Raw genomic sequence first — 23,517 nt, forward strand, 5'->3', positions numbered from 1 at the left:
AATAGTTTTAATTATGGAAAGCCAAAATGATAACTTGTATATCAGATGGGGCTCAGTTTTCCCTGTGGACAAAACTCTGATTAGCCATTGGAGAAAAGCTTTGTAGTTCAGTTTCCCTCCCAGGCTGGATTTTATCCTCTGCTTTAACAAACAGCTGTTGTGGTCATGGTGTGAACTTGGAGGGGCTGCTGGACAGTGGCCCAGCAGGAGATGACCTGACCCTCTTGTCGCAGGAGAAGCCCGGTGTCGTGGTGTATCCTGTGCTTAAGAACTTGAGTTCTTTCACTGAAGGACTGCTCTTGGCTTCCCTTTAAACCACTGGAGGTCTGCATATTAGGGAAAGCCTCGTGTGAAGTGATGTCTAATAATTTGCCTTGACAACGTTCAAGATTGTGCTTGGGGGACAAACAAGAAGCTCCATTTCAGCAGTAGACATGAAAATTGGCACAGCAGATCCACATCCAGCTGTGGTGTGGGAAATAAATATGTCTGCATGGTGGAATGCAGGTCAGGAGTGGCTTTCTTCATGGTGGCAAGGATTTTGTTTAAGTCACTTTCCAAGATAAGGCAGTGACCAGAAAAGTGCACTTTACTCAGGGAACTGATACTGAGAGAGAAAAAAATTGGTTGATGAAGATCAGTCTCCTTTTTTCAATTACATGGACTTCTAATGCATTCGCTTCCTGTTTTAGATAAGTCACGGCCTTTGGTAAGGCTGGTTCTGGGTTTGTGAACTCCTTGACAATGTTTGAAAAGTAGAGAGATCATTGAGGAGGTGGGATGTCTTGTAACTTATGGGACATTACGTGACATCATCCAGATCTTCTCTGATGTGCTGATGTTCCTCTTGTATGTTTTCCTGATTGCAGGTTTAAGGCAGCATTGTCAGGAGATCATGTCCAGAGATCGTCACAGAGAATAAGAGTTGTAAGATCACATTGTTAACTAGGAACTCAATTATTCAAATGTGGTTCCAGAATGCAGGGGGCTTAGCAAGAATGTAGTCTAATATTTAGACTTGCTGAATCTCTAATCTCACTCCTTATGGTCTTTCAACATCTTTTTTTACAACACAAAACCCTGAGCAAGTCTTTCACTGGTAATTGTACAGTTAATTCACTCATACTTTTCAAAATTTAAGAAGTCCTGCCTCTAAAATAGTGATTTTGGAATTTGTGATCATAAGTTAAGCCCTCTTATGAAAGAAAATAAGAAGTTTGCTGTTGTTTTTAATAAGATTTTGTGGTAAGTATGGCAACAGTAAGTCTGTGAGTCCTGGCTTTGCTGCACGTGTGTAGCTCTGTGCTTTGAGACCCTTGAAATGTCTGGTTTTAGGACATCAGCAGGGGGCTAATGAAAAGGCTTTGTTGATTTTAACGAATTGCAAGCCACTGTAGCCAAAATAAATATAATCTGCTTTTTGGATTAGTTGTCACACATGATTTTACCTACTAACAGTGATTAAAGAACCCTGGTGGACCAGAAGCATAGCTTCTCTCTGGTGACTCGTGCTAAAATAGCAATAAACAGAAGTAAATAAAGACTTAGGGCATTAGTTATCTTTAATAAACAGTGACACTACATATAATGTTTGGGGGAGACTTCAAAAACCTGCATAGTGTACAGCAGTGTCACTCTTCCTGGCAGAGAGAGTGTCACGTTAGATGGCTGGAAACAATGGCATCACTGAGCTGCTTTCCTTGCTTTACTGACATGCAGCCCCTCTTCAAGAGCTGCTGACCCAACTGGACACCTTGTGGAGACCTTCATCACTCAGCCATTATCATCCAGAAATAAAGTTTAAAATGTCTGAAACCAGAGAGAGGGATTACAACAGGAAAATGAAAGGTAGCGTTGGTTGCTTGTGTAATTATGCAACCTCTGAACCCTTGTAATTCCATCCAGTTAATGAATGGAGGGCTGATGCTCCTAATGGTGTGTCCTATCTTAGTCTTTGCAAGCTGATACAAAAATTACTTACCCCTGCTGACATTTTTTATCCCCGATATTTTCCCAGTAATCAAGGGTAGGTGTATTTCGTGATACCCTGAAGGGTATCAGGAAACATTTGTTGGGGTATCAGTGAACGTTTGTTGTGAGAGGCAACAATTACAGCTGATGGTATTGTACTACTGCTTTAGACTCACTGTTGCTTTTAATCAGTGCGTAGAAGAAACAAACCAAATGAAAGCAGGTTCTCTCTTCTGAGAGGGAATTACTGCTGCAGTACTGAATGTTTGGAACAATTTTAGCCTCTATGGTAGGGTGAAAAACATCTTCCCGGGAGTGTCAGGAAATGAAGGAGTTTCCCAACAGGAACGTGAAAAGTAAGGGCTTTTGAAATTAGAAAAAAATCAAGGAACAGCAAAAGATGAGGCAGATTACTTTAGGGAAAAAATCGTACTGAAACAGGGAGAGAGTCTGAGCTTTCTAACGAGTCTTCAGCTTGTATTCATCTGTCCCTAATTGTACACCACTGGAAGGCACATGGCACTGTTCTATGAGGAGTTTATCTTTCAAATTAATCAAGCAAACATCCTGTGGCTTTTTTAGAGTTGTATAACTATTTTTTGATGTATGGAGTTAAATTCTTGTCTAGTGTTTTCAGTGAAGTTATGCAGTAGTTACAATACACTTCTGGCTTTACAAGCTACAGAAAAAGTACTTTGACATCATGCTCAGGAAGGGAGTAAGACGCACCAAGGACCCATCCTTCTCTTGGCTGGCAGTCATTAGGAGTTTGGAGACTTGCCCGATGGGGTAATTCAAGTCTTGACTGCATATCTTATTGGTTAAAAATAGGAGCCAACTCTAGCTCATCAGTTTTACTAAGAAACTATTGATTGTGATTATCAAGCTTAAAAATAATTACCTTGTGTGTTCATTGCTATCTTTGGACATACTCTCATATTCCTACTCTTATAGAAAGTATTGAGCAGCACAATAGGGTGATTTGATGACTAAGGTGTTACATTGTGTGTCAGGGGAGAAGGGTATTGAGCACTTCTTAATTGTTCTGTCTCCCAGTGATTAAACAAACAGACAATGCCTATACAGGGTAGAAAATGCACCAGCCTTACCAAAGGGTCCAAAATGAGCTTATCCACCACCCCCTTGTTCCCATGGAGGCTCAGGCATATATCCAGTCCTTCCCAGTTTCAGTCATCGCTGTCACCACTCAACTCTTTTTTTTGGCAGGAGCCACAAGCCCACCCAGTGCCCCAGGTGCTGCACCCCAGGGAGGAGTAAAGCACTGATTTGCTTAGCACCTGGGGAAGGGGGGGAGAGGGTGAGTTTCACCTGGGTTTTAACGTCTGATTTAAAAACCTGATGAAAGTGATTCATACTTGGTAGTGAGTCGACCCTAAACATCTGACTCAGTTAACGATACTTGAAAGCCTGTCTGTCTCTGCAAGTTGTTGTTCCAGTAGCAGGGACAGTTGCAGCAAGTAGCTAAATTTGTAACTTGCAGCCCTATATTTGAGTGAACCAGTGTTTACTTCAGTGTGCTTGAGCCCAGGCTGCCTGCTAAGCATATAAGAGGTGCCTATACCTATCAGGCTCCTCACGCAGGTCACTCGCCACTTCAAGGGGCCACCTTCTACAAGCTTTTCTCTGGAGCAAGTTTAGAAAAGCTGATTTCTTGCCACATTGTTCCTCTCTGAGAGAGACCACGAAATGTAAGTTTTCCATTTAAGTTTGGTGTCAGAAGTTGGATGATGAGAATGCTGTTGCATGGTACTATGCCTGCAGGATCTCCCAACCTTGTTCTTTGGGCTTTGTATCCCTCAAGAATGTGTCGATAGTTTCAAATCATAGTAATCCCTAATGCCTATTTTGGTTTTGCATTATATATTTCTCCTAGAGTTGTGATTTTGTATTGGTTTGGTGTGTACCAGGGCTATACCCTCAGCGAGCACCTGCTAAGCTGTCAAGGACATGCACAGTTACATGGGCTAGAATATAAATTATACAGATGTTCTGCAACTGTGGATGCTTGTTGTGGGGCTGGGTGCATCAAACTGAAGTCTCACCACGCAACCAGATAGTCATATGTGGGCAAGGTGCAAACAAGCTCTCCAGGCCACTGATAAGTCATTTGAGTCTGTGAGTGTGTGTTTGTGTGTCCAGGAGAGGGATTTGTCCCAGTTTTTTGTCTGCTAGTGGCAGTTTAAAATGCACTGTTTTCTGGTGCAATGGTTTTCACATAAGCAGAAGTAGGAGAGGCAAGTGCTGGGTCACACCAGCTTTACTGTGCTCTGTGTGGGTTTTGTGTTGCTTCAAGACTGTAGGAAAAACAGAATGAGAGGCTTCAGTATGATAGCAAGGAAACTGCCGGCACGTTTGCTTTCCTTTGTACTGTGGTCTGTGTTGGAGGATAAGATGCAGATGAACTGCAGCTGCAGCTCTGAGCAGGAATGGGGCTGGAGCAGGAGCCCTCTGGGGGTAGCTACAACAGTCCCAAAGAGGGTCTGGGCTATGCAGAAAGGGAGCAGGTAGTGGTACAGGATAAAACTTTACTGACAGGAGTTTCTGGAAGCAGCTTTATGTGGTAAAGTTATTGTCATATGCTTTTTAAGACTAAATGACTCTAAACCTATATACTGCGGTAATTTCCCTATAAATACTTGTGTAAACCCTCAAAAGGCTCATACATATAAGCCATGTATTTCTAAGCTATTTGCTCAAAAAAGATTTGGGCTGTGTAAGAAATGTACTGGGGGAGATATTTTTTCCCTTATATTGAAGGGTGTTTAGACTTGAGCCCTTAAATTCAGCATATTTTATTAGTATGCCAGGACTAGTGAGTATTTATTTGAGTTTGAAATATTTAAAATATGTATTTTTTTGCATTTAAAAAAATAAAATGATACGATTGTAAAATCTGATCTATTGGGCTATAGCAGACCTTGAAGTGAGTGTTGTATTGTTTCCCTGTGGTTTGAGTACCTTCCTCTTCACTCAAGAGGCTACAACATATATTTTTGTTTCTGGCTGTCTTGGTTTCGGATACTTACGTGGTTGCAACTGCTGCGGTTTCTGAAGGATTCACAGCACTTCTGGGAGAATATTGTTATCTTAAACATATCATTGGCTTATTAATACTGGTGCCTTTCTTTGTTACTGATGAAAGGCCTTTGATAAGGCTTTTGTTACTTTTTGCAAAGAAGGGCATGTTTTGGAGGAAGTTTATTAACAAATATAATTTGACTGCAAGTTTTGCATGCTAACAGGGAACACTAGGCTGAAACCTGTCAGGGCTTGGATAGGGTAGTTAGAAGTCTCTCATTTACTTTGTTTGCTCCGTGAATGTAACTGTTATGCAGCCTATTGGCTAAGCAAACAACTTATGATCTTATATAGTCACTTTTTGTGTTATATTTAACACTTTTCTTGTCAGAAGGGATTGAGCAATAGGAAGAAATCCCTCTGCCTGTGTGTAGTTGGTGGCTCAGAGATGACTACAGCCACTAGCCTGGCAGTAATTTGAATTATTGCAAATGCATGGGAAGATGCAGGGTAAAAAAAAATAATCACAAGGGAAGTTTCTTGAGGATAATTTTATTAAAAGTTCATGTTTGAAGTGATGTCATCCTTTTCATTCTCTGTATTCAATTGCCTTTCTGAAGCTTGGCATAGCTATTCTGATGTGCAGCAAAAATGTTACATCAAAGGTGAATGTTTGAATCCTGGCTGAAAAATAAAAAAAGAGGGCGATGGGACGTGGAGCAGGGGGTAGAACCCCCAAATGACTAGGAGTTCTTAAAAGTAAGATATAAAACAAAATAATCATTTCTCTCCCCTGACAAATAGTTCAAAAAGTAGCCAACAGTTTGGATCTGGTATGTCACATTGCATACAAATGAAGAAACTGTCACCATCGGTTTCCTTTGAAACCTCTTGATCTTATCTTCTGTAGTAAAGGGCATGTGACTTGATCAGGGCTTTGCCTCTCTGATACATAGTCAGAGTCCTGATGTACTGAAATATCTGTCACAGGTTTCTCCACTCAATAGATACAATTATTTTTTAAAATTTCTTTCAGTGCCTTTGTCTGTGGTGCATATGGCTTACCCTTCCATTTTCATCCAGGAAAACTAGGTTCCTAATTTAGCAGTTTCTAGCTAATCCTGTATATTATGGTTTAGGCAGTAGTAGTCTTACACCTGTGTTCTCTCCTCTCCGTTTGCCAGGCTGACCCCCGTTTTTTTTTTTTTTTTGTTTGTTTTTTTAAGGTAAGAGCATGGAAGTAGAATTGCAGTATTTCATAAAGACGCCCTGGACATGCAATTCTACTGAGAAGTCATGGGAAATATATTCTGATAATTAATTAAGGATTGCTTTGTTACAGAGTACCTTTAAATGGACAAGTTGAATGTGCATGGTCAGTAATGTTAGGGGACAGTAGTGGAAGGAAAAGATTTTTACAGACCTCTAATGCTTAATCTTTAAAAAGCACAGTTTCTACAAGGTGTTTATATTTCTAATACAAGCTATATTAGTTAATGCACTCTAGTTTAGTGTTTTGGTCCAGAACTAGTGAAGACAAAGAAACATTTCCCAAAGGGCTAGACTCTGCTACTGTGGCAAATCAATGGCAAAACTATCTTTGGCTTCTCTACTGTGAGACTGTGTTATGAGGGAGGGTTGAAATAGGAACTAAGCCCAAGGTGGTCTCTCTGGGCTCCTTTTCACAGACTGAAGTCAAAATAGCCTTGGGTCCATGTGCTGTCATAGCTGGGCTTTGCTCCAGAGCTCGTGGTGGAGGATACCCTTGCTAGTAGTCACCCTGGGGGTGTTTTCTGCCCCTGCTGGAACCCAACAGCCAGAGGAACTAATTTGCAACATTTGTGAGGTTTCCACAGAGACAAAGTTTATACTGACTTTCTTTTTTTTTTTTTTTTTTCTGTTTCTTTCTGAGGAAGGTAAGCAGTGATTGAGGTGTCCAGGAATTATCTCTACCCAAACTTGCTAATTAAAAATAGTGCTGCAGTTAGTTATTGAGTGCAAAGCAGCTTTAAATGGGTGAAAGTTAATGGCCAGTGCTTACACAGGAGGTCAGACTGGGTGATCTCTTTTAACGTGCAGCCAATTAACCCATGAGTACATGATGCTGCCCTGCTCTGTAGTTGTCTGAGAGAAACTTAAAGATTGCCTCGTTGCAGGCTCTACTCAGTTTGGTTCTCTGCTCGGCTTCTGTCATCAGTGCATTCCCATTATGAGTAACAAACTGATGAAGACTGGAAGAAAGCCTGAACCTTGCCAGCTTTTCTGAGATGTGCAGCAGCAAGTTGTTTGTGGTGCTGGTACCAAGAGCATTTCATAGAGCAATTTTGTTCTTCACTGATTTTAATGTTGCTAGCAATTAGGCATGTTTACATGGTAAGTGTCCCTCTACATGCTGAGGTGGCTTATGTCCACTGTCCTTCAGAGCTGGAAAAAGGTGGGGGTTTAGCTGCTTGCACAGAAGGATCTCTTCTGTTTTTGGTTTTAGGGTCTTTCATCGTGGGAAAATCTTTTGGGAGAACCAGAATACTTGGGACCAGTCCAGTAGCATGCTCTCTTGTTGCTGAAGTCCTTCAGCTCTTGGCTCATGGTTTAGGAGAGTAGGAGAGCATTTCAGGATGTCCTGCTGTGGCCTAAGTATGTGCTTTGGATGTTTTGATTCTTTGGCTAGCAAGAAAAAGTTAGCAAAGCTAACTTGACTTTGTTTCATCTGAATAAATTGGCTTTTCCTGTGGCTGTGCTTTTTCCCTTGTGTCATCTGTTGTGTTGGGAGTAAGAACTGGTAGTGGATAGAGGTGCCTGAAAAGTGATGGGTCTGGATGCTGAGTGGAGCTGAGGGTCCTAACATTTTGGGATCTTGGAATGCAAATGGTATCCCAACTAAAATGGATTTGGCTTTTATCTGTTAACACAAGCACGGGTCAGATGCCTTAACTATGAAGATGGATGAAAAAGCAGCCTTCTCAGTGCTTTACAGGACTATCAGTTCAATGTATTCTGTGTGTTTCAGCCCTGGAGTGCAAATGGCCAGAGACAGAAACATTAGTGAGCTGCTTCCTTCTACACCGCCTTGAGGTGTTGGCTATCTCCCAGCACCCTCTGTCTGGATAGAGTAGGCAGCACCACAGCCAGCAGCAAGAAGGCCTGCTAGTGGTGCTGAGGGCTGGAAGAAGGTCTCAAATGTGGCTGGAGATAACAGGCTCACATTGTGACTCTCCTTTCCCCTGTCTGATGGGAGAAAGACAATAGAGACCTGACAGAGTCACTGTCTCCCCTCTGAGGAGAGAGGACATGGAGGGAATATGATGCTTAATACTCAACAGTAGAACTTAGACTGGGAAAACTACCTATTTGCTTTCAAGGCTTACTCTGCCATCAGAATAATGTCTCAGGAGGAGCGGGTTTTACTGTAGAACAGAAGGTTGGGGAATGGAGTGTGTGCAAAGGGAAAAATAATTATATTTATGAACTGGGAATCTAACGCCTTTTTGGACCCAATCACCTCTATCTGTCTGCTTTGCATAGACAAGACAAATTATTGGATAGTTTAAAATGTTGGCTGTTTTGTAACAGTAATAATAACAACTTAAAGATTTTCCCAGCTGTTAGAGGATGCAGTTTTTCTTTCATAGGCCATTATGTATGCAAGACCAATTGGTAAACTGCGATGTACTGTTCTGCAATTATTCTCCCCTGTAGCTTTAATGAGGAGATCTGCGTGCCATTTGATGGAAGAATATACTCTACCGACAGCTATACTGAAAATCAAGACAGGTGTAATCTGCTTACTGTAGTCTGTGAATCCTCACCATGTGGCTATGTTATCTCTAGTGCATGTTTATAGAAAGATGCTTGTAAAAGGATTTAATTTAATGGAATAATGGTAACTGACACTATGAAAATGAAGGGGCTCAAAGAATATGGTAAGCAGAGTCATATAAATGCTAAAGTAGACGATTAAAAAATTGCAATATTATGTCTTTCAGTTAACATCCTATGAAGGGAAAATACAAATTAAGTCATGTTATGTACTGAAAGAAAATGCGTTCTTTATTACTAATGTAATCTTAGAACAGACTTTAGAGAAAACATATAATTTTGAAGTATGCATGTACAGGTACCTGCCCAGTCCTGCAGTTGCACTTGCATGGACCAGTGTGCATGACTATTGCTGAAGTTCTGCATGAGCACATTTCCAGGACTGGAGTCCAAAGAGCAGAATACCTTTTAGAAGGCAGACACTCTGCTGACCCATAGCCAAAAGTTGTAGCTTTCTCTCAGGTGGAAGAATAGTTTTTTGATAAAAGGACTAGTTGAGGCTTTGTTTAATCTATGATCGGAGGCTTCATCAAGACACTCACACATGATGTGCCTCAGTTCCCTTACCTGTACAATGAGGATAACAACAAACTATCAGTAGAAAAGCAGCCCTAGTAACTTACTATTTTGAAGCCTATTGAGAAAAAGGAGCTTCTCCTTATTAGCAGCAGTTACACAAGATTGTTCACTTGGAAAAATGAAATTATTTAGGCAGAACTGTGAATCTAACTCTTCTTTCAGAGGATGAAAGAAGTCACTCTCTGTGGATGTGATTTATTAATTATCAGTCATTCTTAATCACCTAATACTGACATATCTAACACACTGGAGAGTTTAATATCTGAAAGAATACTTAGCATGATTTTTCTCAGCAGTCCATTTTTAAGCGCTGGGGGAGGTAATACAGTGCCAGCACTTTGGTATGGTGTTTCGGATCCTGATGACTCTGTCCTTGAACATGGAATATGAGTGCACAGAGGATGGCAAAAAGCTGCTAGAAAAAGCTATCCTAAGCATTGCTATGCTCCTTACCAAGTTACTTGAAAGCCTTTGGTTTATAGAATTTGGACATCTCGTGACACTTAAGTTTGTGTTTGGTTTTTTTTCTTTTTTTAATATTTAACCTTTTTGCTGTTAAAGTAAATGTATCTGACTTATTAACCATACCAAGGATAGTGAAAGTGCATGATCTGACATATTACGTTGCTGCATCAGGCAAAATGTATTTTAAAATAAATAATACTGTAAAGCACTACTGGTGAGGAAAGATAGGGATTGGTTGGGAGTTTGGGCATTGCTTAGTTGTTATGCTGATCTTGCTGAAATTTTGAGCCTGGTGATTGCACTGGCAAAAGAGCAGCCTTGATTTCTGCACATATGTTACAGTTACTTGTAAAACTGGGCTCACAGATTGCTCTGAAGCTTTTACTGTTCCTGCAGAACATTTCTGTAGTTCCAGCAGTTTGATCACAAATGCAGCATCTCTCTCCTAATGCTGTGCAGGTTGATAAAACAGTTGCCGAGCTGGAGTCCCTAAAGAAATTATTAATTATCTAGTTAATGTGCATCAGGCTGTGGGAGTGTGAGATTAATCACCAGTGCTGGGATGAGTTGCTGAAGTGGATTTTGGTTTTTCGTCTCCTGTCACTCGGTAATGGCTTTTCCTTCCTTCACCATCAGGTGAACAGGTGCGGAGATGCTGTATTTTCATTTTCCTGTAGTCAGTAACAGCCGGTGACCAGGAGATGCCTTTTTCTCAGTCCTGCTGCATGAGCAGTTTACTACATAGAGCGCTACCTGCTTCGGATGTTCCAGCTGCAGGAGATGCTCCTGCAGCAGAGGACTGACCTGAGCCTTCCCAGATAAACACATTTGAATACATGCACTTGGGGAGTGGTGCCAGGGAGGAGTGCTGGACTGAGCTGGGGCTGGCTCTTCTGTATTCCCCAGGTGTGAAAGAGGTTGACTTATGTTTGGATGTGAAATTGCAATTTGACTCCTATTTTGAATGTGTACTGAGGATTTTGTTTAATGCAACAAAAGAAAAATGTGTTCAGGCAGAGTAGCTTTTGAAGTTATTTTTTGGAAAGATACAGAAGAAGGTGGTTCTACCTCAGTTTTCAGTGATACTGTCATTAAAGCTGTTGTGCTGCATAAATATTTGTCTTCTAGGTTTTACAGTTGTGTTGCTACATGAGTCTTTTTGTACGTGGAGCCATAACAGCTCTGCCTCAGGGTGAGGACCACTGACTGGAAGAGTCTTTTGTTTTAGTCACTACTAGTGTGGAGACGAAAGAAGATGGAAGGAGCTAAATTGTATGCATCCAAAGCAGACTGTTCTCCTGAGGCCAGGGGAGCATCTCCTAGTTAAGAAGGGAAGAAGCTGTAGACAGCAGCACAACAGTCATTTCAGTAATATGTGCTGAGGGACACAAATAGTTTGAACCTCTCTCAATTTATAAAGCCTAGTCATTTGGATTACTTTATCTTCTCTAGCACAAGTGTTGTTTCTCCCTGAGGAAGTTCTGTAAATGACCATAGCTATTGAGACTTTAAGATGCATGGCACTCGATACTAGAGACTTGTTTTTAACCTTCTTCTTGACTATATTGTATCAGGGGGTTTTGTGATGTGCATATGTAGGTATTGGCCTTTTGTCAGCTTACAGGTTTCTAGTTCTTGACTGAACTAGTGGGGGATTTGTCCCCGATGAACTGAAATTTTTTTATTACCTTGTCAATTCAAGCAGGCAGAGATGTATATGAGATTGTACTGCACTACTCCATTGTTGAACTTTTGCTGTCTGTGTTGTACTATTCTCCCCTCCCAAGGTTAACATCTTTAGTTGAAGAGAGATTTGGAGAGGTATGTGATTTTCAGAGAATTTGCTTTTTTTAATAGCTATGTGCTCCAGTCTGGAATCCCTCAACAGCCCCATGATGACATAAACATCCATTTGTTTGGCAAGCTGTGGTATAACTTCACATTAAATGTAGATGACTCGTTTGTATTTGAAAAACCCCTAACCAGCGAGTCAGCGTGGCAGTAGAGGGGTTTTAAACATTAAGCTCTCTTCGAGGCTTCCGGCTGAGTATTTGCATCAAAGTTGTTTGGGTTTCTGCTCCTTGTAGAGCTTCCTGAGCTTGGTGTGATAAGTAAACCCAAGTTTACTTTGTCAGGCTCAGCAGTTCCCAGCACTGAAGAGATAACAAAGGGAAAACAAGACCTTTAGGAGACAAGAAGTAAATTTCTGTTTGCATGGGGATGCAGGTTACTCTTTGTATGACTTTATTTGACGATGACATTTGTATGACCATGCATGCAGGTGTGTTTGCCCACCATGGCGTACAGAAATGATGCAAAAGGAGTGTAAGACTTGGTAAATGTATGAACCATAAAGACAGTAACTCATGAGACTCTTCTGTAGCTGTTGATCTCTGGTGCTTAAAAATTAGTAGAATAGCAGGTTTTTAGATGAGTGAATTGTGCAAATCCGTGCCTAATTTACATGTACGATCACCTTGACTGTTTGTACAAATCAGGTAATTGCGCATGCAAACAGCTAATTAACACTATTAGCTGATCTGCTGATACAGTCTTAAGATCTGTGTGTACTAGCTGTGTAGTTATCATGTATCTGCAAAGCAATTGTATGAAAAAAAACCCCAACGAAGTCCTGATAACTGTCAGTGGGTGTGGGGAATTGCTAATTTTTTAATATCAAAGTTTTTTGGCTTTGGGGTGGAGAAGTGCCTGATAGGGATCACAACTGTTACTTCTGTTGGTATCCCAAAGCACTTAGGTTTATTAGCAAAATTTCACTTAGAAGTAGCAAGCTGGTGTTGCTGCTGCAATTCACTCCCAGCACTGCGGCACGTGGCAGGCTAGCTGGTCTGGTGGCACAGAGGCTGCAGCCATGCACCTTCGTATAAATTGTTCTATGAGAGTACAGGGCCATGCTAATTTTGCCCTATGGCTTCTTAAAGTTCCTGTGAACAATGTTCAATAGATACCTCCTTATTAGTATTTTTAGATAAGCAACTATTTCAGATTTTAAAGCCTTCTGCCTCTTTCCCACGTGGTAGAAAAGAATTTACTGGAAAAGATTTAAAAGGTGAGTTTTCTGGTTTTATCTATTTGTCAACTTATAGATCTCTTTGTTAGCATATGACTGCTAAGCAGAAGCAGCTAGACGAGTTTAAACATGCAAATCATCAAAGTTCTGCAGCTGCATCAACGGACACTAAATATGAAGCTTTTCCAGGAATTCCAGAAATGCGTTGCTCCTATCTTTGTGGTGCATTTGTTTCTATTACTTTTATAACTGTTAGACTAGGGGGCAGAACCCTTCATCATAGTAATGATTTACAGTTTCAAAGCAAACATAATGTGAACTTGCCGTCAGTTCCTAACAATAATTTAACACCACTGTTTGTGGCTTCAAGTTAAGTCTGCACAAAAGTAAGGAACAGCGTGATCTTCTGAAGGCAAGTATTTCTTGGACTACTTTTTAAAAAAAGCTTTAGTTATAAAATAGAACTCTTAAACCTGTGTATTAGATCTGTGACCTACCTAATATCCAAGTTGCTCTCTGATTTTTCTTTTCTTATGAGTGTAGTTCTAATCTAAAACAAAGATGAGATATGCCAATACCTCATAACTACCAAGTTTCAAATCCTAGAGAGAGGTTGTGTCCAAGACCATACTACTGTGTTCTCTTTCATATTTTTCACATAGATGTTTTGTCCTATGTAGCATTTTCCTTACTCAAGAGGTTTGAAACCATACTGAAAAGCAATGAATTAGATGCTGATTGTTCAGGGACTGTGCTGGCAGAAGGAGCACCTTTTGACGTGCTGCACAATAACACTCTCGTGTTCTTAAAATTGGCCCTGTGAAGGGAATTAAAGGTAGCCGGGAAAGCCTGGGATATGCTTTTAAAAGAAAAAAAATGGTGTCAAATGTTTTACTGTCACCTAGGTGGCCGCCAGACAAAGACTCAAGTGACTTCAGTGCAAGGCCTCATGTGAAAAATCATTTTTCTAGTAAAGCAGTATTTCTCCAGTGGTAGCTGGGTACAGAGTAGGGAGAGAGGAGTGTAAGTTGTGTTGTGGTCATGAAGTTTCACACCTGGGGGTCAGGTTATTTCTAAGCAAGTACAGAGAAGTCCCCTTAAATATGGACAGAAAATCTACTTAGAGGTACCGTTTTTAGAAGCAGAGTGAAATGCAAAGTAGTGGAGAGCTGGACACTTCTGGCCTGCAAAGTATGCTGTGAAGAAGCATAATACCTTTAGAGAGCCTCATTTCTTTACCAAGCTGTGTAGTGGCACTATTTGAAGTGGGAATTAACTGCAAACAAAAAAAGAAAAAAAAAAAACCCCAACCAAGCCACCTTCTAACCCCCAAATTCAAAACAAACAAACAAAAAAACCCCACTCCACCAACAGAAAACACAAAGTCAAGGCTTGGATGCTACTTAGCATGCTGCTACCCAAGAGCATGTCCAGTCCATGGCTTGCTCTCAGCTGTGGTGTCTGTGCCCTGGCAACAGAAGGGGAGAGTTGGAGCCTTGCTAGTGTGAGCACTGGCTCTTCCATCTCTCCCTCCACTCCAGTGTGCATTTTGCAGTTTAAAGATGCAAAATTCATTGAATGATAAATTACGATTAGCCAGGAGGTGAGACCTATCTGCTGCAAAAGGATGCTAAGGGGGATACATGCTGACTTTATTCCTGGCCGTGTCAGGCTTTTGCGGCTGCTATCTACTTACTCTTTAAAGGGACGGTGGCAGCTGTTTGATAAACACTTTATTTAAAACTTTTTTTTTTTTTTACCAATGAGACAGCTTTTATGATTTTCAATATTTCTCAATGAATCTAAAAATAAATTAAAAAATTAGCTATAAAAATCTTTTTCCACTTTCAATCAGCCAGATTTCCCCATTGACTGTTCTGGTGACTTGGAATTGAAAACTGATGGATAATGGAGGGGAAAAAACAACAACAAAAGGAAAAAAAAACCCAAACAGTCTTTTTAAAGGCCAAACTGATTGAGACTGAGAAAGAAACAAAACTGGAATAAAATCGAAATAAAATGAGCAAAGTTTTTGTAGCTCGTCATGTTGGGACAGCTTGAAACCTATTTTTACCAGGTCACAGAACTGCTTGCAAAATTGGGGCTGAAGACTATAATGTGCTTAAATGTCTTATAGGTGTGTGGTGTTTTTCTTTCTGACCTGACACTAGCTGTGGGCTATACAGTGCCAGTCAGAGAAAGAATGAGCCATTTATTGAACTGTTTAGAAGTGGGGCGGACAGCAATTGTACTTAGCTAGTGATGACCTTTACACTTTCAGTTAGTTGAAATGCTGTTAATATCCATAAGTACAGGCTTAAAGCCTTCTCTGAAGCCTTAGGAATTACTTGTCTGTTATTTTAAGAGACAGTTCTTTTTAAATATTATTTATGTTTTATTGAATTTAGCGGGGAAAACTTCTGCATAGGATCGCATAAAATTCCCACTCCATCCTATGTTCTGTTAAGGACTAAAGGAAAAGGTAGGGTTTATGTGCTCTAGAATGGCTTGTGGGCTTTTTCCAGAAAGGATACACCTGTCAAGCAGTGAAGCAGTACCTCTGTTCCTAGGTATCTCACTTAGAAGGTCCTGAAAGATTTTTTTCCTCCAGATACTGACAGACATTAAATAAACTGAAAATGCAGTGTTGATGCAACTGTCAAATAGCTGCGATACGCAGATAATTTTTCTCCTTGCCCTTTCCTGTGAGGACTGTAGTGCCAGCCAGTGAGAGGCTGATTGCTTTTGCCGGCTCAGGGATGCTTGAGGAACAGCTGATGGCTGAAATACTCTAAAATTGAGTTGATGATCCTGAAGAGGAGGAACCTGTGCTAAAAGTTGGTAACCGCAGTTATCTAAAAATACGTACCTGTACTCACTCCATCTATCCTGCAGTTCAGGAGCCTCCTTGAATTCTTTCATATTGTTATGTCCACAAAGCATGATCTCTAAGTGATTAGATGGTGATGTTCCCTTCTGGCAAAAGATGACCTCTTCCTTGATATTTGAACGTTTGTCTTGCAGGCCACAGCCATTTGGTGGCCCTGGACCCAAAGGCAGTAGCACTTCTGCTAATCTGCTTGTATAGCATGTAGGAGTGTCTGCCCTCAGCAGCACAGGTCTCCATGAGCATCCTAGCACTGCTTATCTTTCAGTTTCTTTGTGTCTAGACCTTGCTTGGATATATTTATTAAAGTCCTCTGCTGATAACTGTGATGAGTGGCTTTGTGCCTCTAGCACAAAGGAGTGCTCTGCAACAACGGTGTTAACTTTTTCCCCACCAAAAAATCTTCTAGTTGAGTCATGGATAACTATGCAATGAGTTTAGGCAATAGTTCTCCTGATTATTTCACGATTATTGGAATTCTAGTGATTGAAACCTGTCAAATCGGGTTCTCTGTGGCCAGTGCAGAGTTAATCTGTGTTCCAGGCAGGATTTGCTCGTGGGATGGTCTGAAATCATTAAGTGGACTTCCCCACAACTTTCCAGTCAGAGGTCTCATGGTCTGAGTGAACATTTGGCTTCATTTTGGCCCTCCTTACTGCAGCCACAATGTATATGGTTACAATGGAAACAGAACACTACTCCAGTTATTTCCTTTGTGGAGGAGATGGGAGAAGCAGCAATGTGTGGCTGATGGTAATGGTTCCTCTGAAGGATGGTGCTGGAACAATGCAGCAATACCCCTTAGAAATTCTTTATCTCGATTCCCGTGAAATATAGGCTGTTCCACCATTCAGAAGCAAAAGAAATGTGCCTTCAAACAGACAAAAAAAAAAAATTGTGTTTTGTCCCGCAGTGCCTTTATTTACAGAGTTTATCCTGGGAGCCTCAAATCATCACTAATTATACCAGAAGCTCTGTACTTACTTTTCCCAGTGAATCAACAAGCATATTGTATTGACATTTAAGTTTGGAGATCTTTGTGTATCCCTGGTGCAGGAACGAAGCTCCCAATTCAGTTGCTGCTGGTGAGGAGATGTAGATCCATTATTAGGGATAACTTGGTTTATCTCCTTTGACACTTTGCTGATATCTCTTGATCATTAAGGTCTGGATTAAGTGGGAATAAACATTACTTGCATGGATGTTACCTAGCTTATGCCTTAGATCTTTTATGAAAGAGTTTGAGTGCTTAATGTCTTCCAATTCAAAAAGAAAAATCAAAGTCTTGTGTACAGCTGTCTTCTGTCAGGTGCTGAGATGAGGGTTAGGTGAGCACATAGCATAAACCCAGATAGCTGAAAGTCACATTTCCAGCTGAATTAAATATGGTTGTAGTTAAAATGCATGGAAGAGGAAGGGGTTGTTTGGGGGGCTTTTTGCTTTTACTTAGTGGATTTAATGAAGTTTAAGGTGAGCTACTCTGTGTCACTCTTGGGAGAGCAGTCACCTGTATCATCTTTCCTGTCAACTGGCATCATGATATTTTTGTGAAACACTACTGTGTCAGGGTGAGAGAAGGTGTTTGGCAGCTGGGAAGTATTTGGACAGAGTAGTATAAGTAGGTCTTTATGGGCTTGGCTGCCCCAAAATGCACTGATATTCAGAGAAATGTTTTCAGTATTTTTTTCCAAATCCCTACTTCACTGAAAATGTAGCTATTATTTATCATTAATAAAGTAATGGCTTTCGTCCTGAACCTGTAACAGAATGTAGAAATCAAATGTTTGTCTTTAAGTCTGACTGGAAGTGCCGATTTGTGTTTCATGGGAACTCAACAGGCGTTTCTGGTAGTCCTCAGCAGGTGAAAGATCAGGGAGGTTATCACATTGCTTCACTGTGACAGTAGAAACACTGTGGTAATACTGAAAGACACATGCTGGGGACCAATGTATTTAGCAGTCTGGTGCCCCCTAACTGGGGCAGTCCTTTATTTATCCTAGTTTGTTCCTCTTCAGCACTTTTCATCTGAGGATTGTGAAAATTGGACTTCACCCTGTGAAGCTGTTGCCATAACCGTTTATGAATGGAGAACTGAGGCTCAGATAAATTGCAGCTTTCCACAGGTTACCTCACATGCCAGCAGCACAAACAAGAGCCTGTGCATTGTTTCCCGGACTGCTACTTCTTCCACACTTTCTTTAACCACGTGGGAAGAAATTCATCCCGACACAGGGTCTAGCACAACTTAGGTAAGCCAGGATCACTTAAATTGTGAAGCGAGACCTTGTGCTGGTGTTGCACAGGAGAATAAATTGGTTGAGAACTTTCTGGACTGCTTTGCAAAGGACAAATGGCCACATGAAATTTAATTTGCAGAGAAACCACTTCTGAGGAGAAAACAGAACTCCAGTATAAGTAGATCTGCAAACTATTGATGTAAAAATAGCTTGGGTAATAAAGCGCTGGTAAATGGAGGTATGGCAGCATTTGGGATGTATGCTAGAGACAAGCTAAACTGATCTGAATTTTAAGTTCAGTATTTTGCAGAGTTTCTCTGGTTCTACTCGGTCAGTGCTAGGTCACTTTTAGTTGAAGCGGAAGAATATTTATTTGTAGAAGCCTGAAGTCATCTTCCTGTAAAACAAAGCAAAAAAACTGTACAACTGCAAGCTTGAAGTTGCTCAGAATAATCCAAATGTGTTCTGAAGGATGTTTGGGATATGTTTCCTTCTGAAGATTCCCATTCTTCTGTATTTTCTTTGCCAAGTGAGTAATTAGTTACTCCTTGATTATTGCTTATGACTTTATACTTTTTCATGGAGACAGTGAGGCACTTAACAGCTATGCTCTGATCACCTTTCTTTCTCAAGTATGGTTTTATTAGCTTAAAAATAACAGTAGGAGTGAAACATTTTTAAGTTCTTGTACTTCCCCCCACTGAATCTTGAGTGCTTTCCAGAGCATCCTCAGTGAATACCAGAAGTGTGTATTCTCTTTTTTCTTGCCTTGAATTGCTAGACCCCAACAGTGTTGATCAACAGCACTGGATGTGAAAGCTTGACTTAAGTAGTCTTAGTCTCTTTTTCATCCCATAGTTGAAAATTTTCTTTCATCTTTTCAGATGTTCCTAAACATGGCAACAAGCATGGCTCTGCAACAGATGCAATTCTTTCTAGGTCTCTAGGTAACATTTTAACCTATGTAATGTTCACAGCATAGCATCGTAAGTAATATTCCAGGAAATACGCTGCTGCTTGTTAAAAAGGATAGGACCCCAGAGATGCCTTTAAATATGCCTGTAAAGTGAGAAGTGCCAAGAGAAAGATAATATGGCTGATTATAGTTATTTACCTTACATTTTCATTCGCCCTTAACTGGGTGTAATTTAGGGGCATGAAATCTCTTATTGAAAGTGTATTTGCATTAAACAGCTCTAAGCAACCATGAAAGTGCAGAAGCTGAAAAATTGACAGACTGGCTTCCTAGAATCCCAAAGTAGCATTTTTGTAATAGGCATACAAACAAATCAAATAAACATGTTTTGCTTCAACGATTTAAAGAATATGGTCTTTGGAGTAATTTGTCTTTTTTTTTAAAAAAAAGAACCATAATTTCTAACCTTTTCATTGCCTATCTCTAGTTTGCAGCTCCTCCTAACAATCTGCAGCAATTTCCAACCCAGCTGTTGTGGTTGCAAGCATTGTGCCTTTGTTTAGCTTTCCCTGAGCTATCAAATCTGCCTATAAAGGGGATTACCTGGCTAGTGATGTTGTTTTTCAGGTCTGCACTTTTTAACAAATAATTGTTTCACAGTGTTTTTTCCCCTTGGGGGGGAAAAAAAAAAGCTCCAAAAATCAAACTTTACAGTTGGATGAAATCAAGTCTTGCAAGCAGGTACCTTTGGTCACGTTTGACAGTCCTCCTTGCTTCAACTTCAACTAATTATAAACAATTTGAAATCAACTGCAACAGAAGTGGATCTTTTCAGTCAGGTCATGTTCTTGTAGCAAGACTTAAATTCTCATCTGTGCTTTATTTAAAACAAACAAACAAGCAAACAGCTTTTTCTTCTACTGTGTTAGTGTGCTCTAAGCCTGAGAAATTTATAATACAACTGTGTACTATTAAACAGGTATGATCTTCTACTTCCTAGCCAGTTATTTTATACCTGTTGCTTCTCCTACAAGGTAGTTTAACTGATGTTTGCGAAATGTTGTGATCTTTGCATAATAGTTATTGAAGTGAAAAGCCTTAGCAATATTTATTTCAGCGGACTGTAGAACTAATAACTAAAGAAGAAAAAACCTGCAAAATTTGCTTTTTATGTACATGATAGACCCTTTAAGAAACTTAATTAATTTGCATTTAAAAATGCAAGCATGTTTTGAATTTATATTACAGTATTTATGCTCCCTGTATCATGCTGTGTTAAAAGTACTATAACGGTAAATGTTATTGAAATATAGCTACAGTATTAATTTTTTAGTATTTGTTTCCTTATGTTGAGTGTTAAATGGAAGCTAGTGTCTGTCTTGCTCCACTCAGTGCAAAAGAAGTATTTACCGTACTTGAGTGTCTTCAATTTTGGTTCTTGTTTTGCAAACAGTTCATTTTAATTAAGGCTTGTCATTCAAGATCTGATGAATACATTCACTGTAATGTCTCCATCTTCAGGAGGCGAATTTGACTTAGAAATTGTCTCTGTCACAGAGGGGCTGATAGTATCAGTTTAAAGATTTCTTCTTCTTTTCCTGGGGAACAGTGGTTCACATGGTTTATGCTACTCTCATTGGGTACAGAGTAGCAGTGCTCACGGAAAGGATTGTAGAATGATGGTTATTGCAACATACAGACAGACAAGAAAAATCCCTGAAGACACCTATGGACATTTAGCTCAGTGAATGCACCTGCATGAAACTCTTTTTTTCTCCCCTTTTTTTACTTTGACAGAGTTTCAGAGGTGCTTAATTGGTTATGTTTGGAAAGATTAAGAAACTCCTCTCCCCAAATCACGCTTCTGTTAGCATATGAAAGGACTTTGATCAAACAAACAATGAATTTTCTAATGCACACAGTAAAAAAAAAAAAAAATCCTATAAAAGCAGGTTTCTATTGACCTTTTACCTGTGTCTGTTTCTGCTTTGACAAGTGGGGACTGTGCATGCTCCCGTGTCTCCAACTTGTATTATTTTTGGTGTTAAAACTCCTGCTTTTAATGTCAAGTTAAAACTGTAACTAATTTTACTGTCATGTAAATGCCATTTTATGTCCTGTAGTTGTGCAGGAAAGCACCAAAACGTTAATCTGGAGTCTTCAAGAGAAAGAAACTAAGTAAAACATCAGTTTGGGTTTTTTGTTTTTTTTTTTTTTTTTTGCTTTTCAGTGTTGAACTATTTTAAACTGATTTTCAGCTAGTTAAATCAAGATTATATTTTGGTGCTATCTTCTTGCGTAGTGTTATGGGGAAAAGGCTCTATCCCCCAAGCGTCTTCCCCATGTTCTTCTACCAGCAGCTTTTACCATCACCATGTTCAAACTGCTTTACACCCACTCCTGTTAGAGAATTCTGGTTTTGAATGAAGCAAGGGGCCTGCTGCAGGGTCAAGATAAGAGTGATGCTGGAGGGACTCTACAGGGCACAGCAAGATGTCCTTTTCTAAGGTCTCTGGTGGGGAGGCTGTCCACCGCAGGGATCTCCTCACCCTCCAAATGTTCTGCCAAGAGTGCCGAATGGGGTTTTGTTTGACTGTAAAAGGGTAGGATCAGACAGTGCTCATAGTATGGAGAATGGGAGGTGCAGTAAGGGGATGGGAGGTGGCTGGTGAAATCTTCTGAGAGCAACGCACGTTATATATGCAGCACAGGGATGCCACAAAAGGAGCCAATGGGATGGCTGTTTGCTCATTGTTCTCAGGTGTCCTCATTAGGGACTTATTTGACAGGTAGCATGCGATTCACTCATAATCACCCAATGCAAATGTTTGGGAAGTGCTATTGCATCTGTTTTGTGTGCAAGAAATCGCATCATACCGAGAGCAAGGCTCAGGGTTTTAAACATTGGCACTGTGCACTGCTGTCCTCACCCAGAGGAGGTCTGTGATGGTGAAGTGACCAAGGCTGCATCACCCTAATCACAACAAGGGACTAATCCTTTCCTCTGGCAGCTGATCCCCAACATAGTAGTGGTAGGAGCAGGCTGGGAACCAGGATGTCATGGCCACCACTGCAGAGGGGCAGGCAGTCAAGTGTTATGAAGGGCCCTGAATGGGTTGCCTGCAAGGTGGCAGGTTATGGCTGATGACAAACATAAGCCACTGATGGGTACATGTTTTTTTGACCTACTTTAATTTTTCTAGGTAGAGCTTTAATTGCCAGGGATACGCATAGACAAATGAAATAAAACGAGCAAAAAACCAAACAACGCCCCCAATAAGCTGGAGCTATAGCAAGTTTCTACAAGGAAATACATTTTAGAAGTTGGGTTTTTTTTTTAATTAATTGGGATTTTGTTGTCAGGCTAAAACAGACTAAAAATAAACAGCTGTATAGTACTTCATTAAGCTGCCTGCTTGGAGTGATTTTCCCATTGATTAGTCTCAGGGCTAATGCTGGTTCATTCCTCATTTCATTGCTAATTAACATCAGCTCTGCTCCTGACCACTTGACCGCGCTCTCTCTGTGAACATGTGCTGGTTTGGCAAGTAATAACTGCTCTCTCCTCCTTAAAAGAGAGAATTAAAGGAGAAAATAGCTATCAAGCGTAGATCTCTGGCTGCTGCTACTGTAAGGAGAGCAAACTGTAAGACCATATCGGCCTGTATGTAATAAACATAGTTTACAGAACACAGGAGTTTGATTGAGGAACTATGTAAATACAGATGATGAGCTCAAGCTGCTGTATGAATTGACAGGCTCGGCTCATCTTCTGTCAGTCGAGTTGATTCAGGCTCTTCTGGGATGCTTGTAGTGCAGATTACCTGACCCAGGGGCTTTCGGCTGCTGGCCATCAGGGAGAGGGCTGCTTTGGATAGGCAGCTCCTACTTTTCGAAGTCTCTGCAATGTTCTTGGAGTCTGAATAATGAAATACATTGGCAGCTGGTACAGAAAGAGCAGGAAACATAACCCGATGGTTATAGCTTTGTCAGGCCACTTCCATGCAAACAGAATATAGATGAAAATAGGGAAATGAAATTCTCAAACTGGCATGGATGCACTCTGAGAAAATACCTAACAACGTTAATGAAATTAGTAGCCTCTGTTCTGGGTGAAAAGGTCAATTTTTCCATAAAACCCAAGTAAACTGGCATTTTGGAAAACATCTACTAAACTTGGCACAGAATGAATAACATCCTAAAGTCTTGGTTCAATTCCAGATCATAGCATTTTCTTTTAATTGAATTGGGTATTACATTTCATTTTCAGAAAGTCTCTCAGCTGCCCCGCCCCTTTTTTGAAGCATTCATATCTCAGAACTAATCAGAAACTCGGCTTTGTACAAATCTATCAGGAGCAGTCACTGGATAGAGAGCTTGCCTGAGTGATAATCCTTTTTTACATACTTTTGAGTGGAATCTTATTCACTTGTTCATCAATCATATATTTCATACTTAATATATTTTATATATTTCTGCCATTAATTTAATGGATTTAGGGCTCAGTCTCACAAACACCTTCTGCACATGACTGGCTTTGTTCATGCAAGCATGCTTATGTGAGAAAAATAAACTA

General features: G+C 40.4%; 1 protein-coding gene across 13 annotated transcripts in view; it reads left to right on the forward strand.

Annotated features, from left to right (window-relative positions):
- ESRRG (estrogen related receptor gamma) overlaps positions 1 to 23,517 on the forward strand; it is a 400,770-nt gene that overhangs the window by 108,505 nt on the left and 268,748 nt on the right. The window contains exon 1 of one of the 13 annotated variants that reach the window (XM_054061960.1): positions 17,935 to 18,037. The exons of 11 other annotated variants lie outside the window; for them this stretch is intronic. The gene's annotated coding sequence lies outside the window, so the exon portion shown is untranslated. Of the gene's footprint in view, positions 1 to 17,934; positions 18,038 to 23,517 lie in introns of those variants that run through there. One more of the 13 variants, XM_054061967.1, reaches the window with a different exon arrangement.

This window comes from Cuculus canorus, chromosome 3 (assembly GCF_017976375.1).
Source record: "Cuculus canorus isolate bCucCan1 chromosome 3, bCucCan1.pri, whole genome shotgun sequence".
Classification (NCBI taxonomy): domain Eukaryota; kingdom Metazoa; phylum Chordata; class Aves; order Cuculiformes; family Cuculidae; genus Cuculus; species Cuculus canorus.